We start from the raw sequence: 20,280 nt of genomic DNA, 5'->3' as shown, positions 1-20,280 counted from the left end.
ACACTTGCACACACCCCTTCAGTGTTGCAGTGATGAGGAAACAAGCACACACCCCATTAGTGCAGGGACACGCAAACCATCACACAGCCTCCCCGTAATTGATGGGGCCATAGAGACACACATCTTTATTGCTGGGGTCACAGACACACATCCCTTTGGTGCTGAGGTCACACAAACAGACACAGACACACACCTTCAGTGCTGGGGCCACACACACAGCCCTTCAGCGCTGCATTTCATGAGACATGTACACTTGTGCCAAACACACGTGCATACACCCCTTCAGTGCTGCAGTGTTGAGGACACAAACACCCACCCCATTAGTGCAGGGACACACAAACCATCACACAACCATCCCTTTTATTGATGGGGCCATAGAGACACACCCCTTCATTGCTGGGGTCACAGACACACATCCCTTTGGTGCTGAGGTCACACAAACAGACACAGACACACACCTTCAGTGCTGGAGCCACACAAACAGCCCTTCAGTGCTGCATTTCAGGGGACATGTAGACGTGTGCCAAGCACACGTGCACACACCCCTTCAGTGTTGCAGTGATGAGGAAACAAGCACACACCCCATTAGTGCAGGGACACGCAAACCATCACACATCCACCCCTTTATTGATGGGGCCACAGAGACACCCCTTCATTTCTGGGATCACAGACACACATCCCTTTGGTGCTGAGGTCACACAAACAGAGACAGACACACACCTTCAGTGCTGGGGCCACACACACAGCCCTTCAGCACTGCATTTCATGAGACATGTACACTTGTGCCAAACACACGTGCACACACCCCTTCAGTGCTTCAGTGTTGAGGACACAAACACCCACCCCATTAGTGCAGGGACACACAAACCATCACACAACCATCCCTTTTATTGATGGGGCCATAGAGACACACCCCTTCATTGCTGGGGTCACAGACACACATCCCTTTGGTGCTGAGGTCACACAAACAGACACAGACACACACCTTCAGTGCTGGGGCCACACACACAGCCCTTCAGTGCTGCATTTCAGGGGACATGTAGACGTGTGCCAAACACACTTGCACACACCCCTTCAGTGTTGCAGTGATGAGGAAACAAGCACACACCCCATTAGTGCAGGGACACGCAAACCATCACACATCCACCCCTTTATTGATGGGGTCACAGAGACACCCCTTCATTTCTGGGATCACAGACACACATCCCTTTGGTGCTGAGGTCACACAAACAGACACAGACACACACCTTCAGTGCTGGGGCCACACACACAGCCCTTCAGCGCTGCATTTCATGAGACATGTACACTTGTGCCAAACACACGTGCACACACCCCTTCAGTGCTGCAGTGTTGAGGACACAAACACCCACCCCATTAGTGCAGGGACACACAGACCATCACACAACCATCCCTTTTATTGATGGGGCAATAGAGACACACCCCTTCATTGCTGGGGTCACAGACACACATCCCTTTGGTGCTGAGGTCACACAAACAGACACAGACACACACCTTCAGTGCTGGGGCCACACACACAGCCCTTCAGTGCTGCATTTCATGGGACATGTACACGTGTGCCAAACACACGTTCACACACCCCTTCTGTGGTGCAGTGTTGAGGAAACAAGCACACACCCCATTAGTGCAGGGACACGCAAACCATCACACATCCACCCCTTTATTGATGGGGCCACAGAGACACCCCTTCATTTCTGGGATCACAGACACACATCCCTTTGGTGCTGAGGTCACACAAACAGAGACAGACACACACCTTCAGTGCTGGGGCCACACACACAGCCCTTCAGCACTGCATTTCATGAGACATGTACACTTGTGCCAAACACACGTGCACACACCCCTTCAGTGCTGCAGTGTTGAGGACACAAACACCCACCCCATTAGTGCAGGGACACACAAACCATCACACAACCATCCCTTTTATTGATGGGGCCATAGAGACACACCCCTTCATTGCTGGGGTCACAGACACACATCCCTTTGGTGCTGAGGTCACACAAACAGACACAGACACACACCTTCAGTGCTGGGGCCACACACACAGCCCTTCAGTGCTGCATTTCAGGGGACATGTAGACGTGTGCCAAACACACTTGCACACACCCCTTCAGTGTTGCAGTGATGAGGAAACAAGCACACACCCCATTAGTGCAGGGACACGCAAACCATCACACATCCACCCCTTTATTGATGGGGTCACAGAGACACCCCTTCATTTCTGGGATCACAGACACACATCCCTTTGGTGCTGAGGTCACACAAACAGACACAGACACACACCTTCAGTGCTGGGGCCACACACACAGCCCTTCAGCGCTGCATTTCATGAGACATGTACACTTGTGCTAAACACACGTGCACACACCCCTTCAGTGCTGCAGTGCTGAGGACACAAACACCCACCCCATTAGTGCAGGGACACACAAACTATCACACAACCATCCCTTTTATTGATGGGGCCATAGAGACACACCCCTTCATTGCTGGGGTCACAGACACACATCCCTTTGGTGCTGAGGTCACACAAACAGACACAGACACACACCTTCAGTGCTGGAGCCACACAAACAGCCCTTCAGTGCTGCATTTCAGGGGACATGTAGACGTGTGCCAAGCACACGTGCACACACCCCTTCAGTGTTGCAGTGATGAGGAAACAAGCACACACCCCATTAGTGCAGGGACACGCAAACCATCACACAGCCTCCCCGTAATTGATGGGGCCATAGAGACACACATCTTTATTGCTGGGGTCACAGACACACATCCCTTTGGTGCTGAGGTCACACAAACAGACACAGACACACACCTTCAGTGCTGGGGCCACACACACAGCCCTTCAGCGCTGCATTTCATGAGACATGTACACTTGTGCCAAACACACGTGCACACACCCCTTCAGTGCTGCAGTGTTGAGGACACAAACATCCACCCCATTAGTGCAGGGACACACAAACCATCACACAACCATCCCTTTTACTGATGGGGCCATAGAGACACACCCCTTCATTGCTGGGGTCACAGACACACATCCCTTTGGTGCTGAGGTCACACAAACAGACACAGACACACACCTTCAGTGCTGGGGCCACACACACAGCCCTTCAGTGCTGCACTTCATGGGACATGTACACTTGTGCCAAACACACGTTCACACACCCCTTCTGTGGTGCAGTGTTGAGGAAACAAGCACACACCCCATTAGTGCAGGGACACGCAAACCATCACACATCCACCCCTTTATTGATGGGGTCACAGAAACACCCCTTCATTTCTGGGATCACAGACACACATCCCTTTGGTGCTGAGGTCACACAAACAGAGACAGACACACACCTTCAGTGCTGGGGCCACACACACAGCCCTTCAGCGCTGCATTTCATGAGACATGTACACTTGTGCCAAACACACGTGCACACACCCCTTCAGTGCTGCAGTGTTGAGGACACAAACACCCACCCCATTAGTGCAGGGACACACAAACCATCACACAACCATCCCTTTTATTGATGGGGCCATAGAGACACACCCCTTCATTGCTGGGGTCACAGACACACATCCCTTTGGTGCGGAGGTCACACAAACAGACACAGACACACACCTTCAGTGCTGGGGCCACACACACAGCCCTTCAGTGCTGCATTTCAGGGGACATGTAGACGTGTGCCAAACACACTTGCACACACCCCTTCAGTGTTGCAGTGATGAGGAAACAAGCACACACCCCATTAGTGCAGGGACACGCAAACCATCACACAGCCTCCCCGTATTTGATGGGGTCATAGAGACACACATCGTTATTGCTGGGGTCACAGACACACATCCCTTTGGTGCTGAGGTCACACAAACAGACACAGACACACACCTTCAGTGCTGGGGCCACACACACAGCCCTTCAGCGCTGCATTTCATGAGACATGTACACTTGTGCCAAACACACGTGCACACACCCCTTCAGTGCTGCAGTGTTGAGGACACAAACACCCACCCCATTAGTGCAGGGACACACAAACCATCACACAACCATCCCTTTTATTGATGGGGCCATAGAGACACACCCCTTCATTGCTGGGGTCACAGACACACATCCCTTTGGTGCTGAGGTCACACAAACAGACACAGACACACACCTTCAGTGCTGGAGCCACACAAACAGCCCTTCAGTGCTGCATTTCAGGGGACATGTAGACGTGTGCCAAGCACACGTGCACACACCCCTTCAGTGTTGCAGTGATGAGGAAACAAGCACACACCCCATTAGTGCAGGGACACGCAAACCATCACACAGCCTCCCCGTAATTGATGGGGCCATAGAGACACACATCTTTATTGCTGGGGTCACAGACACACATCCCTTTGGTGCTGAGGTCACACAAACAGACACAGACACACACCTTCAGTGCTGGGGCCACACACACAGCCCTTCAGCGCTGCATTTCATGAGACATGTACACTTGTGCCAAACACACGTGCACACACCCCTTCAGTGCTGCAGTGTTGAGGACACAAACACCCACCCCATTAGTGCAGGGACACACAAACCATCACACAACCATCCCTTTTATTGATGGGGCCATAGAGACACACCCCTTCATTGCTGGGGTCACAGACACACATCCCTTTGGTGCTGAAGTCACACAAACAGACACAGACACACACCTTCAGTGCTGGGGCCACACACACAGCCCTTCAGTGCTGCATTTCATGGGACATGTACACGTGTGCCAAACACACGTTCACACACCCCTTCTGTGGTGCAGTGTTGAGGAAACAAGCACACACCCCATTAGTGCAGGGACACGCAAACCATCACACATCCACCCATTTATTGATGGGGTCACAGAGACACCCCTTCATTTCTGGGATCACAGACACACATCCCTTTGGTGCTGAGGTCACACAAACAGAGACAGACACACACCTTCAGTGCTGGGGCCACACACACAGCCCTTCAGCGCTGCATTTCATGAGACATGTACACTTGTGCCAAACACACGTGCACACACCCCTTCAGTGCTGCAGTGTTGAGGACACAAACACCCACCCCATTAGTGCAGGGACACACAAACCATCACACAACCATCCCTTTTATTGATGGGGCCATAGAGACACACCCCTTCATTGCTGGGGTCGCAGACACACATCCCTTTGTGCTGAGGTCACACAAACAGACACAGACACACACCTTCAGTGCTGGAGCCACACAAACAGCCCTTCAGTGCTGCATTTCAGGGGACATGTAGACGTGTGCCAAGCACACGTGCACACACCCCTTCAGTGTTGCAGTGATGAGGAAACAAGCACACACCCCATTAGTGCAGGGACACGCAAACCATCACACAGCCTCCCCGTAATTGATGGGGCCATAGAGACACACATCTTTATTGCTGGGGTCACAGACACACATCCCTTTGGTGCTGAGGTCACACAAACAGACACAGACACACACCTTCAGTGCTGGGGCCACACACACAGCCCTTCAGCGCTGCATTTCATGAGACATGTACACTTGTGCCAAACACACGTGCACACACCCCTTCAGTGCTGCAGTGTTGAGGACACAAACACCCACCCCATTAGTGCAGGGACACACAAACCATCACACAACCATCCCTTTTATTGATGGGGCCATAGAGACACACTCCTTCATTGCTGGGGTCACAGACACACATCCCTTTGGTGCTGAGGTCACACAAACAGACACAGACACACACCTTCAGTGCTGGGGCCACACACACAGCCCTTCAGTGCTGCATTTCATGGGACATGTACACGTGTGCCAAACACACGTTCACACACCCCTTCTGTGGTGCAGTGTTGAGGAAACAAGCACACACCCCATTAGTGCAGGGACACGCAAACCATCACACATCCACCCCTTTATTGATGGGGTCACAGAGACACCCCTTCATTTCTGGGATCACAGACACACATCCCTTTGGTGCTGAGGTCACACAAACAGAGACAGACACACACCTTCAGTGCTGGGGCCACACACACAGCCCTTCAGCGCTGCATTTCATGAGACATGTACACTTGTGCCAAACACACGTGCACACACCCCTTCAGTGCTGCAGTGTTGAGGACACAAACACCCACCCCATTAGTGCAGGGACACACAAACCATCACACAACCATCCCTTTTATTGATGGGGCCATAGAGACACACCCCTTCATTGCTGGGGTCACAGACACACATCCCTTTGGTGCTGAGGTCACACAAACAGACACAGACACACACCTTCAGTGCTGGGGCCACACACACAGCCCTTCAGTGCTGCATTTCAGGGGACATGTAGACGTGTGCCAAACACACTTGCACACACCCCTTCAGTGTTGCAGTGATGAGGAAACAAGCACACACCCCATTAGTGCAGGGACACGCAAACCATCACACAGCCTCCCCGTAATTGATGGGGCCATAGAGACACACATCTTTATTGCTGGGGTCACAGACACACATCCCTTTGGTGCTGAGGTCACACAAACAGACACAGACACACACCTTCAGTGCTGGGGCCACACACACAGCCCTTCAGCGCTGCATTTCATGAGACATGTACACTTGTGCCAAACACACGTGCACACACCCCTTCAGTGCTGCAGTGTTGAGGACACAAACACCCACCCCATTAGTGCAGGGACACACAAACCATCACACAACCATCCCTTTTATTGATGGGGCCATAGAGACACACCCCTTCATTGCTGGGGTCACAGACACACATCCCTTTGGTGCTGAGGTCACACAAACAGACACAGACACACACCTTCAGTGCTGGGGCCACACACACAGCCCTTCAGTGCTGCATTTCATGGGACATGTACACGTGTGCCAAACACACGTTCACACACCCCTTCTGTGCTGCAGTGTTGAGGAAACAAGCACACACCCCATTAGTGCAGGGACACGCAAACCATCACACATCCACCCCTTTATTGATGGGGTCACAGAGACACCCCTTCATTTCTGGGATCACAGACACACATCCCTTTGGTGCTGAGGTCACACAAACAGACACAGACACACACTTTCAGTGCTGGGGCCACACACACAGCCCTTCAGCGCTGCATTTCATGAGACATGTACACTTGTGCCAAACACACGTGCACACACCCCTTCAGTGCTGCAGTGTTGAGGACACAAACACCCACCCCATTAGTGCAGGGACACACAAACCATCACACAACCATCCGTTTTATTGATGGGACCATAGAGACACACCCCTTCATTGCTGGGGTCACAGACACACATCCCTTTGGTGCTGAGGTCACACACACAGCCCTTCAGTGCTGCATTTCATGGGACATGTACACGTGTGCCAAACACACGTTCACACACCCCTTCTGTGCTGCAGTGTTGAGGAAACAAGCACACACCCTATTAGTGCAGGGACACGCAAACCATCACACATCCACCCCTTTATTGATGGGGTCACAGAGACACACCTTCATTTCTGGGATCACAGACACACATCCCTTTGGTGCTGAGGTCACACAAACAGACACAGACACACACTTTCAGTGCTGGGGCCACACACACAGCCCTTCAGTGTTGCATTTCTGGAGACATGTACATGTGTGCCAAACACACGTGCACACACCCCTTCAGTGCTGCAGTGTTGAGGACACAAACACACACCCCATTAGTGCAGGGACACACAAACCATCACACAGCCACCCCTTTATTGATTGGGCCATAGAGACACAGCCCTTCATTTCTGGGGTCACTGACACACATCCCTTTGGTGCTGAGGTCACACAAACAGACTCAGACACACACCTTCAGTGCTGGAGCCACACACACAGCCCTTCAGTGCTGCATTTTAGGGGACATGTAGACGTGTGCCAAACACACGTGCACGCACCCCTTCAGTGTTGCAGTGATGAGGACACAAACACACACCCCATTAGTGCAGGGACACACAAACCATCACACAACCACCCCTTTTATTGATGGGGCCATAGAGACACACCCCTTCATTGCTGGGGTCACAGACACACATCCCTTTGGTGCTGAGGTCACACAAACAGACACAGACACACACCTTCAGTGCTGGACCCACACACACAGCCCTTCAGTGCTGCATTTCAGGGGACATGTACACGTGTGCCAAACACACGTGCACACACCCCTTCAGTGTTGCAGTGATGAGGAAACAAGCACACACCCCATTAGTGCAGGGACACGCGAACCATCACACAGCTTCCCCGTTATTGATGGGGCCATATAGACACACATCTTTATTGCTGGGGTCACAGACACACATCCCTTTTGTGCTGAGGTCACACAAACAGACACAGACACACACCTTCAGTGCTGGAGCCACACACACAGCCCTTCAGTGCTGCATTTCAGAGGATATGTACACGTGTGCCAAACACACGTGCACACACCCCTTCAGTGCTGCAGTGTTTAGGAAACAAGCACACACCCCATTAGTGCAGGGACACGCAAACCATTACACAGCCTCCCCGTTATTGATGGGGTCACAGAGACACCCCTTCATTTCTGGGATCACAGACAGACATCCCTTTGGTGCTGAGGTCACACAAATAGACACAGACACGCACTTTCAGTGCTGGGGCCACACACACAGCCCTTCAGTGCTGCATTTCTGGAGACATGTACATGTGTGCCAAACACACGTGCACACACCACTTCAGTGCTGCAGTGTTGAGGACACAAACACACACCCCATTAGTGCAGGGACACACCAACCATCACACAGCCACCCCTTTATTGGTGGGGTCACAGGCACACATCCCTTTATTGGTGGGGTCACAGACACACATCCCTTTATTGGTGGGGTCACAGACACACATCCCTTTATTGGTGGGGTCACAGACACACATCCTTGTAGTGCTGGGGTCACAGACACACTTCCCTTTAGATCTGGGGTCACACAAACCTTCAATGCTGTGCCTACACACATACTCACATGCACGCACACCTACCTTCTTGCTGAATCCCAAAAAGTCTTCTCAGTTGATAATTGCCGGACGTATGATAGTTACTCCACAGATCTCAGAACAGCCTTGAGGAAGGTCAAGAAGAAAGAAAACAATGCAGCTAATAATCATCTGGAAATATCATGGGGATGAGGACACAGTCCATACAGCACACACTGCAGATCTCTTCCTGATCTTGCTCTGCTGTTTGTGCTGTGACACAATGCTGTGCAGCCAGTCCTCCTCCCTTTCCGATGTGAGCCGATCCCCAGCGTTCAGTGATGAGCTACTTACCTGGACTGGTCCTCTTCAAGCTGTGACACAAGATGGCTCAGGAATAGAACTTTGTACATTCTGTAGCAGTTATGATGTCATGTGAGGTCTATGATGTCATGTTCTCGGTGCTGTCATGTGCTTTGTGATGTCATCATAACGGACACTGTTGTTTTATGTATCAAGTTTACACTTCAGGAAATAAATTACTAAACAAAAAAGTCACAGACTGCAAATATCCCACAGCCCCATGTTATAATTCATGACAGCTATTTAAATGAACCTTTATTTTAATCCATATAACCTACTGCTATATGAAAAAAACCTTGAGACATGAACTGGAATTTAAATTGTCGTGCATGCAGCATGTAAGAGCATGTTCACACATAGCCACTAACCAGAAAAAAACTAAGACAGAAATACAATACACAAACACCCTGCAGTAAATAAATAAATCGCAATAGTGCATGAAAATAATAAAGCGTACTTAGTTAACATAATTTTTGTCTAAATAATGCGAAAGCCATCCTGCCTCGTAACGGTGACCCTTATGGGACATCCTAACCCTAATATTTAAAACGTTACCGTTATTTGTGTATTGTGTTTCTGTCTTTGTCTTCTACTGCTATGTGAGTTACAGGAAAACACTGGACTAAAATCACTGACTGCGCTGGATTCCCCAATAAAATGTACATTTTATTTCCTTAAATAACATTTTCCTATACACACCTTACCTAATAATCGTGACATTTTGTGGAGCGTGCCAAATATTACCCTCCATTTAAAGTCTGCCAGCTGTGTTTTGTTGAACCTATTCACACTTGGTCGCAGACCAATACCACACTACAAGACCAATGCCTAAAACCGTGATTTATACAGCTGACATGTGCCCCCAACAGCCGCGGGTGGAATCGCGATCCACTTGCGGCTGTTAACATGTTAAATGCTGCTGTCTGTAGCGTCGGCGTCCCTGCCTCCTGCTAGACAGGGACGCCGTTCCCCTCACCTCTCCGCTCCGTGCCCGGCAGCTTCCTCCCGCTCTGCTGGCAGCGCGCGCTGCTTCCCGGCCTCTGTGCTTAGGGCACGCGCGCGCGAGCTCTCCCTCTCTTAAAGGGGCCGCGCGCACCGTCCTAAGGAGTCCCCGGCCAATGGCCGGAGGACCTCACCATATATAAGGCACCTCCTCCAAAATGGAGGTGCCCGAGCAATGTTGTTGCAAAGCCTTTCAACTCTGCTTCAGCCCTCAGGTCCCGTTACCAGATACCTGCCAGTTACCTGCCAGATCTCTGCTTGATACCTACCTGATTCCTGTCTATCTGCTTGCATTCCTGCGGTCCGACAGTCTGCCTTCCAACATCTGTCAGTCTGTCTATGGATCTGCCCGCCCGCTCACCTGGGAGCGCTCACCTGCTACCTGCCTGCTAGCCTACCTGGAGGCTCTGCTGTCACTTGCCGTGACCACCTGCCTGTCCAGAGACTCCTTCCCGCTCACCTGGGAGCGCTCACCTGCTACCTGCCTGCTAGCCTACCTGGAGGCTCTGCCGTCACTTGCCGTGACCACCTGCCTGTCCAGAGACTCCTGCCCGCTCACCTGGGAACGCTCACCTGCTACCTGCCTGCTAGCGTATCTGGAGGCTCTGCCGTCACTTGCCGTGACCACCTGCCTGTCCAGAGACTCCTGCCCGCTCACCTGGGAGCGCTCACCTGCTACCTGCCTGCTAGCCTATCTGGAGGCTCTGCCTTCACTTGCCGTGACCACCTGCCTGTCCAGAGACTCCTCCCCGCTCACCTGGGAGCACTCACCTGCTACCTGCCTGCTAGCCTACCTGGAGGCTCTGCCGTCACTTGCCGTGACCACCTGCCTGTCCAGAGACTCTTGCCCGCTCACCTGGGAGCGCTCACCTGCTACCTGCCTGCTAGCCTATCTGGAGGCTCTGCCGTCACTTGCCGTGACCACCTGCCTGTCCAGAGACTCTTGCCCGCTCACCTGGGTGCGTTCACCTGCTACCTGCCTGCTAGCGAACCTGGAGGCTCTGCCGTCACTTGCCGTGACCACCTGCCTGTCCAGAGACTCTTGCCCGCTCACCTGGGAGCGCTCACCTGCTACCTGCCTGCTAGCCTATCTGGAGGCTCTGCCGTCACTTGCCGTGACCACCTGCCTGTCCAGAGACTCTTGTCCGCTCACCTGGGAGCGCTAACCTGCTACCTGCCTGCTAGCCTATCTAGAGACTCTTATCCTGCTGTCACTTGCCGTGACCACCTGCCTGTCTAGAGACTCTTACCCTGCTGCCACTTGCCGTGACCATCCGCCTGTCAAGAGACTGTCCCCGTCACTTGCCGTGACCTCCTGCCCTTCTACCCAGAGACTGTCCCTGTCACTTGCCGTGACTACCTGCCCGCCTTCCCTGGGAGCCACCCGCTTCCTTACAAGGACTGCCCCTTTGTATAGTTGCTCTGAGGTTCCACCTCCCAGACCCGTTACACTGTCAATCTCTGACAGCGGCATTTAACAGCGCCGCGCCGGAAGCGCGTCACTTACCCCGCCCATCTGTGACCCCGTCACGTAATCGCGGGTCACTGATGGGTGGGCATGACAACCCTGGGTCTGCAGCAGACCCCAGTGATTGTCATGTACTGACTCTATGAGCGCCATCTAGTGGTCGGCGCTCATAGCACAGGAGCATTTCTGCTACATAGAGCTGATCTGCTCATCCCCTGTATGTAGCAGAGGTGATTGGACAGTTGCTGCTTCTAGCCTCCTAATGAGACTATAGAAGCAAGCAAAAAGTGTAAAAAAAAAATGTTTTTAAAAATATAAAAAAAAAATAAAAATATATAAAAGTTTAAATCACCCCCCTTTCGCCCCATTCCAAATAAAATTCTAAAAATACCACCCAGATACACATATTTGGTATTGCCGTGCTCAGAATCGCCCGATCTATCAATATAAAAAAATAATTAATCCAATCGGTAAACGGCGTAACGAGAAAAAAATTCTAAACGCCAGAATTACGTTTTTTGGTCGCCGCAACATTGCAATAAAATGCAATAACGGGAGATCAAAACATCGGATCTACCCCAAAATGGTATCAATAAAAACTTCAGCTCGGTGTGCAAAAAATAAACCCGGCCCCAGATCCCGAAAAATGGAGACGCTACGGGTCTTGTAAAATGGTTCCATTTTATTTTTTAATTATGGAACTTTGCAAAGCACTTCATTAGTTTCTTTGGCGTCATATCCGTAAAATGATGATATTAAAGTGGCCTCCAGACCCTGCTTTTCCCCAGTGCAGGAGCGTTGCTGGGGTCCTAAGAGATCAGGGACCCCAGCCCCAAAGTACATGTTTCCCCATATAACCTCCCTGTCACTTAAAAGATGATTTATACATATATAATTACAGTACACCACTGTTACTAATCTAAAATACACTATACAAAGACCAATATTCCCAAAATTACTACTATACAAGGCCAAAATGATCCTGCTACACAATGTTCTCTACCATCACCACCACACAGTGAGTCCATATATGAAAGAAAACTCCGCAGGGTAAAAGACCATCAAAGGAGTCCAGGGAGTATAAAATCTATCATATTTATTCAGCAATAGAAAAATAGGATGATGGGGGGAAGGGACACAACACATATGTGATTGTTAGACGTGTAAGCAAAAAAAAGCCAGGCACGCAAGGAAGAGGCCATTCCAGGTATAATGGCTGTCTATAGTATCATCATAAGTATACTAAAATATCCCAAAATAGACACCGCATATATTCCACTGGGGGCAACAGTCATCATATGCAGGTGCATCTCACTAAATTACAATATCATCAAAAAGTTAATTTATTTCAGTTCTTCAATACAAAAAGTGAAACTCCTATATTATATAGAGTCATTACAGACAGAGAGATCTATTTCAAGTGTTTATTTCTGTTAATGTTGACGATTATGGCTTACAGCCAATGAAAACACTAAAGTCAATATCTCAGTAAATTAGAATAATTAACAAAAAGCACCTGCAACGGCTTCCTAAGTGTTTAAAAATGTCCCATAGTCTGTTTCAGTAGGCTCCACAATCATGGGGAAGACTGCTGACTTTACAAATGCCAAGAAGGCAGTCATTAACACCATCCACAAGGTCCCAGAGCTCCAATTTTCCTTTGGAAATCAAGGTCCCAGAGTCTGGAGGAAGAGTGGAGAGGCCACAATCCAAGCTGCTGGAGGTCTAGTGTGAAGTTTCCACAATCAGTGATGGTTTGGGGAGCCATGTCATCTGCTGGTGGAGGTCCACTGTGTTTTATCAAGACCAAAGTCAGCGCAGCCGTCTACCAGGACATTTTACAGCACTTCATGCTTCCCTCTGCTGACAAGCTTTTTGGATATGGAAATTTCATTCACCAGCAGGACTTGGCACCTGTCCACACTGCTAAAAGTACCAATACCTGGTTTAAAGACAACAGTATCACTGTGCTTAATTGGCCAGCAAACTCACATGACCTTAACCCCATAGAGAATCTATTATAGAGAATCTATGTGGTATTGTCAAGAGGAAGATAAGAGACACCAAACCCAACAAAGCAGATGAGCTGAAGGCTGCTATCAAAGCCACCTGGGCTTCCATAACACCTCAGCAGTGCCACAGGCTGATCGCCTCCATGCCACGCCGCATTGATGCAGAAATTGATGCAAAAGGAGCCCTGACCAAGTATTGAGGGCATTTACTGAACATACATTTCAGTAGGCCAACATTTCGGATTTTAAAAACATTTTTCAAGCTGATGTTATAAAGTATTTTAATTTACTGAGATAATGACTTTTGTGATTTCATTGTCTGTAAGCCATAATCAGTGGCGTACCGCCAATGGTGGCAGGCCACACCACTGCTATGGGGCCCGTGAGCCTCGGGGGAGCGAGGAGGATAGGTGAGTATTGGGGGGGTGGGAGGTTGCGGCGGCGGAGGAGCGGGCACACACAGTAGCGGCTGCTGTAGCTACCACGTGTGCCCGTTGCTAAAGGGACATGAATATTCCCTCTTCTCCACTTCCATGGGCGTGGAGAAGAGGGAATATTCATTCTCTTTAGTAGCGGGGACGGAGGAGCGCTGAGCCGTGGCTCCTGCTTACAGTGCCCGCTACTAAAGAGAATGCATATTCACGCTTGTCAACGCTCATAGTCCCGGCATGGAGAGCAGTGAATATGCCGGCAGCAGTAGCAGCTCACCTCGACAACTGAGAGTGCGCGCTGCTCAGATACCAACATGAGCTGCTGGCAGACAGAAGACAGCAGCTCTGGAGCAGAGGTGAGGAAGGAAGGTGAGTATAAGTGTTTATTTTTTGTGTGTGCAGTGATGGGGCCACACATATCAGGATTGGAGGGTGATGAGGCCATACATACCAGGATTGGGGGTGAGGAGGCCATACATACCAGGATTGGGGGATGAGGGGGCCATGCATACCAGGATTGGAGGATGAGGGGGCCACACATACCATTCTTGACCCCATTTCTGGCGATCGGATATTTCCCTGGATCTCGTGTATCCTGCTGCATATTGCTGTATATAACATAGGCTTACATCATGTGAACAATGGCCAAATAGCTGTTGGCTGAGAACTCGTCCTGTATGATAAAATCTGCGATGGAGGTTCCTAATACGGCTTCCAACGAAGATGTGACATCATCCAAATGTGTATAAGAACTAGCGAGTGATAAAGAGACAATGGCTGGTAGGTAATAAGTCATTACCTGTCTGCCAATATCTTCTTCTGGAAGACTTCAAGATATCATGTATTACATATTACATATTATTCTGAAAGCGAACCGTGTAATACCACATGTGTCCTGAAGAGGCAAGTCCTCATTTGGGGACAGGAGCTGTTCACACTTGGCATATTTTGTGATTCATGAGGGGAGGACAGTAGCCGGATATAGACTTTTTCTATAAAGTCAGATTAAAGGGGTTTTCAGGAATGTTTTTATGTAATATATAGGAGGTTCCCAGTGGTAGAGAAAACACACAGAGCTTTACTTTCTCCTGCTGCTCCAGCTCTGGATCTTCAGCGCTTCCTGTGCTCTATTGTGACTGGCTGCAGGGGTGATGGCTCAACTTCAGCACACATCATTGCTGCAGCCAATTATACTGTTTGGAGGGCTGTGTGGTGTCCATCATACTGTTTGGAGGGCTGTGTGGGGCCATTATACTGTTTGGAGGGCTAGTGTGGGCCATTATACTGTATGTAGGCCCATTATACTGTATGGAGGGCTGTGTGGGAGTCACAGTTGGGGGATCATACTGTGTTAGGGTCACCATACTTTGCCTTGGGAGTTGAAGTGGGGTACAATAAGGTCATTATACTGTTCATGTAGAGGCTAATGTAGAGGAATGCACCATGGGGGTATCATACTGTGTTTGGGGGGCACTTTTATTGGCATCATACTTCATGGGGCAATGAAAGAGGGATCTAGGACTTCAGTAGGAGGAAAATTAGAAAAACAAAGTAAAGGCTGGAAAGTTGTGAGATCGGCTCTTCTGTGACACAGACAAATATTTCTTTATTTTTTTGGTGGGGGGGTCCAATTAGAGCTTCTGCTATGGGGCCTCATGATTTCTATGTGCGCCCCTGGCCATAATCATCAACATTAACAGAAATAAACACGTGAAATAGATCACTTTGATTGTAATGACTTTATAGAATATATGAGTTTCATTTTCAGCATTGAAGAACTAAAATAAATAAACTTTTTCATGATATTCTAATTTAGTGAGATGCACCTGTATATATAAGGGGTGTGGGTGCCATCATAATATAAGGGGCTATGGGAGTCATCATGCTATATACAGTCATATGAAAAAGTTTGGGCACCCCTATTAATCTTAAGCTTAATGTTTTATAAAAATTGGTGTTTTTGCAACAGCTATTTCAGTTTGATATATGTAATAACTGTTGGACACAGTAATGTTTCTGCCTTGAAATGAGGTTTATTGTGCTAACAGAAAATGTGCAATCTGCATTCAAACAAAATTTGACCTGTGCATAAGTATGGGCACCCTTATCATTTTCTCGTTTTAAATACTCCTGCCTACTTTTTACTGACTTACTAAAGCACTTTTTTTGGTTTTGTAACCTCATTGAGCTTTGAACTTTATAGCCAGGTGTATGCAATCATGAGAAAAGCTACTTAAAGTGGCCACTTGCAAGTTGTTCTCCTGTTTGAATCTCCTCTGAAGAGTGGCATCATGGGCTCCTCAAAACAACTGTCAAATGATCTGAAAACAAAGATTATTCAACATAGTTGTTCAGGGGAAGGATACAAAAAGCTGTCTCAGAGATTTAACCTGTCAGTTTCCACTGTGAGGAACATAGTAAGGAAATGGAAGAACATAGGGACAGTTCTTGTTAAGGCCAGAAGTGTCAGGACAAGAAAAACATCAGAAAGGCAGAGAAGAAGAATGGTGAGATCAGTCAAGGACAATCCTCAGACCACCTCCAGAGAGCTGCAGCATCAACTTGCTGCAGATGGTGTCACTGTGCATCGGTCAACTATACAACGCACTTTGCACAAGGAGAAGCTGTATGGGAGAGTGATGCGAAAGAAGCCGTTTCTGCAAGTACGCACAAACAGAGTCGGCTGAGGTATGCAAAAGCACATTTGAAGAAGCCTATTTCTTTTTGGAAGAAGGTCCTGTGGACTGATGAAACCAAGATTGAGTTGTTTGGTCATACAAAAAGGCGTTATGCATGGTGGCAAAAAAACACAGCATTCCAAGAAAAACACTTGCTACCCACAGTAAAATTTGGTGGAGGTTCCATCATGCTTTGGGGCTGTGTGGTCAATGCCGGCACTGGGAATCTTGTTAAAGTTGAGGGACGCATGGATTCCACTCAGTATCAGCAGATTCTTGGCAATAGTGTTCAAGAATCAGTGATAAAGTTGAAGTTACGCAGTGGATGGATCTTTCAGCAAGACAATGATCCAAAACACCGCTCCAAATCTACTCAGGCATTCATGCAGAGGAACAATTACAATGTTCTGGAATGGCCATCCCAGTCCCCAGACCTGAATATCATTGAACATCTGTGGGATCATTTGAAGAGGGCTGTCCATGCTCGGTGACCATCAAACTTAACTGAACTGGAATTGTTTTGTAAAGAGGAATGGTCAAAAATACCTTCATCCAGGATCCAGGAACTCATTAAAAGCTACAGGAAGCGACTAGAGGCTGTTATTTTTGCAAAAGGAGGATCTACTAAATATTAATGTCACTTTTCTGGTGAGGTGCCCATACTTATGCACCTGTCAAATTTTGTTTGAATGCAGATTGCACATTTTCTGTTAGTACAATAAACCTCATTTCAAGGCAGAAACATTACTGTGTCCAACAGTTATTGCATATATCAAACTGAAATAGCTGTTGCAAAAACACCAATTTTTATAAAACATTAAGCTTAAGATTAATAGGGGTGCCCAAACTTTTTCATATGACTGTATAAGGGGCAGTGGGGCCATCATATTATATAAAATAGGGAGTGGGTGCCAGAATACAGTTTATAAGGGGCTGTGGGGCCATCATACAGTATAAAGGGAGCTGTAGGGGCCATAATATAGTGTACAAGTGGGTGTGGGGGCCATCATACAGTATATATTGGGCTGCGGGGGCCATCATACAGTATAAAGGGAGCTGTAGGGGCCATAATATAGTGTACAAGTGGGTGTGGGGGCCATCATACAGTATATATTGGGCTGCGGGGGCCATCATACAGTACTGTATATATGGGGCTGTGAGGGCCATTATACAGGATATAGGGAGTTGTAGGGACCATCATGCCAGTTATAAGGAGTTGTAGAGACCATCATACAGTGCATAGGGAGCTGTGGAGACCATCATACAGTGCATAGGGAGCTGTGGGGACCATCATACAGTGCATAGGGAGCTGTGGGGACCATTATGCAGTGCATAGGGAGCTGTGGGGACCATTATGCAGTGCATAGGGAGCTGTGGGGACCATTATGCAGTGCATAGGGAGCTGTGGGGACCATTATGCAGTGTGTAGGGAGCTGTGGGGACCATTATGCAGTGCATAGGGAGCTGTGGGGACCATTATGCAGTGCATAGGGAATTGTGGGGACCATCATACAGAGCGTAGGGAGCTGTGGGGACCATCATACAGTGTATAAGGAGCCGTGGGGACCATCATACAGTGTATAAGGAGCCGTGGGGACCATCATACAGTGCATAAGGAGCTGTGGGGACCATCAGACAGTGCATAGGGAGCTGTGGAGATCATCATGCAGTGCCTGAGGAGCTGTGGGGACCATCATACAGTGCATAGGGAGATGTGGGGACCATTATGCAGTGCATAGAGAGCTGTGGGGACCATCATACCGAGCGTAGGGAGCTGCGGGGACCATCATACAGTACATAAGGAGCCATGGGGACCATCATACAGTGTATAAGGAGCCGTGGGGACCATCATTCAGTGCATAAGGAGCTGCGGGGACCATCTACAGTGCGTAGAGAGCTATGAGGACCATCATACAATGCATAAGGAGCTGTGGAGACTATCATACAATGCATAGGGCACTGTGGGGACCATCATACAGAGCGTAGGGAGCTGTGGGGACCATCATACAGTGCATAGTGAGCTGTGGGGACCATCATACAGAGCGTAGATAGCTGTGGGGACCATCATACAGTGCATAGGGAGCTGTGGGTTCAATCATACAGAGCGTAGATAGCGGTGGGGACCATCATACAGTGCATAGGGAGCTGTGGGTTCCATCATACAGAGCATAGAGAGCTGTGGGGACCATTATGCAATGCATAGGGAGCGGTGAGGACCATCATACAGTATCTAAGGAGCTGTGGGGACCATCATACAGAGCATAGAGAGCTGTTGGGACCATTATGCAATGCATAGGGAGCTGTGAGGACCATCATACAGTGCATGGGGGAGCTGTGGGGACCCTCATACAGTATCTAAGGAGCTGTGGGGACAATCATACAGTGTGTAGGAAGCTGTGGGGACCATCATACAGTGTCTAGGGAGCTGTGGGGACCATCGTACAGTATCTAAGGAGCTGTGGGGACCATCATACAGTGTGTAGGGAGCTGTGGGGACCATCATACAGTGTATAGGGAGCTGTGGGGACCATCATACAGAGAGTAGGGAGCTGTGGGGACCATGATACCAGTGCATATGGAGCTGTGGGTACCATCTTACAGTGCATAGGGAGCTGTGGGGACCATCATACAGTGCATAGGGAGCTGTGGGGACCATCATACAGAGCGTAAGGAGCTGTGGGGACCATGATACAGTGCATATGGAACTGTGGGTACCATCATACAGGGCATAGGGAGCTGTGGGGACCATTATGCAGTGCATACGGAGCTGTGGCGACCATCATACAGGGTATAGGGAGCTATGGGGATCATCATACAGTGTATAGGGAGCTGTGAGGACCATCATACAGTGCATACGGAGCTGTGGGGACTATCATGCAGTGCATAGGGAGCTGTGGGGACCATCATACAGTGTGTAGTGAGCTGTGGGACTATCATACAATATACAGGGTGCTGTGGGGGCACTCAGGACATTATTTCTTTTAAATGGGTGCATCATCAGAAATTTCTTCTTTCACCACCCTGAAATCATCGTCCATAGACTTGAAGAAGAACTTTGTAGTTGGGTGTAGTTTCATTGTGACTTTAAGGGGGCATTATTACTTAAAGGGGATACTCAACGGTATTTGTTGCTTGGAGGGAACACTTCAGATATTGAAACTTTCATAAGAGCATATCTGGCATTATTACTTGCTAGGTAGCACAGTGGGGTCTTTACTACTTGCTATGGGACGCTATTATTTTTATAGGTCCCCTCTATCTGGCACAGTCTTTGTAGCATTAATTGGTGGAGGGTAATCATAGTAATGACATAATTTTTGAAGTATTGAGGTTCCTATTCCACGTCGGAAGAGCAGGCAGCATGGGGAGGTTGTGCAGGGTGGGAATAGATGGGGACGGTGCTGGAAATGTGA

The 20,280-nt window shown here is 49.1% G+C and overlaps 1 protein-coding gene across 1 annotated transcript in view; it reads right to left on the bottom strand.

The window, feature by feature from the left end:
* LOC141201398 (uncharacterized) overlaps nucleotides 1-20,280 on the bottom strand; it is a 147,155-nt gene that overhangs the window by 125,573 nt on the left and 1,302 nt on the right. The window lies entirely within an intron of this gene.

Source organism: Phyllobates terribilis, unplaced genomic scaffold (assembly GCF_046119375.1).
Source record: "Phyllobates terribilis strain yellow unplaced genomic scaffold, ASM4611937v1 Scaffold_115__1_contigs__length_5345438, whole genome shotgun sequence".
Lineage (NCBI taxonomy): Eukaryota > Metazoa > Chordata > Amphibia > Anura > Dendrobatidae > Phyllobates > Phyllobates terribilis.
The sequence above is the reverse complement of the archived record's forward strand: the minus strand, read 5'-3'. Positions and strand labels throughout refer to the sequence as shown.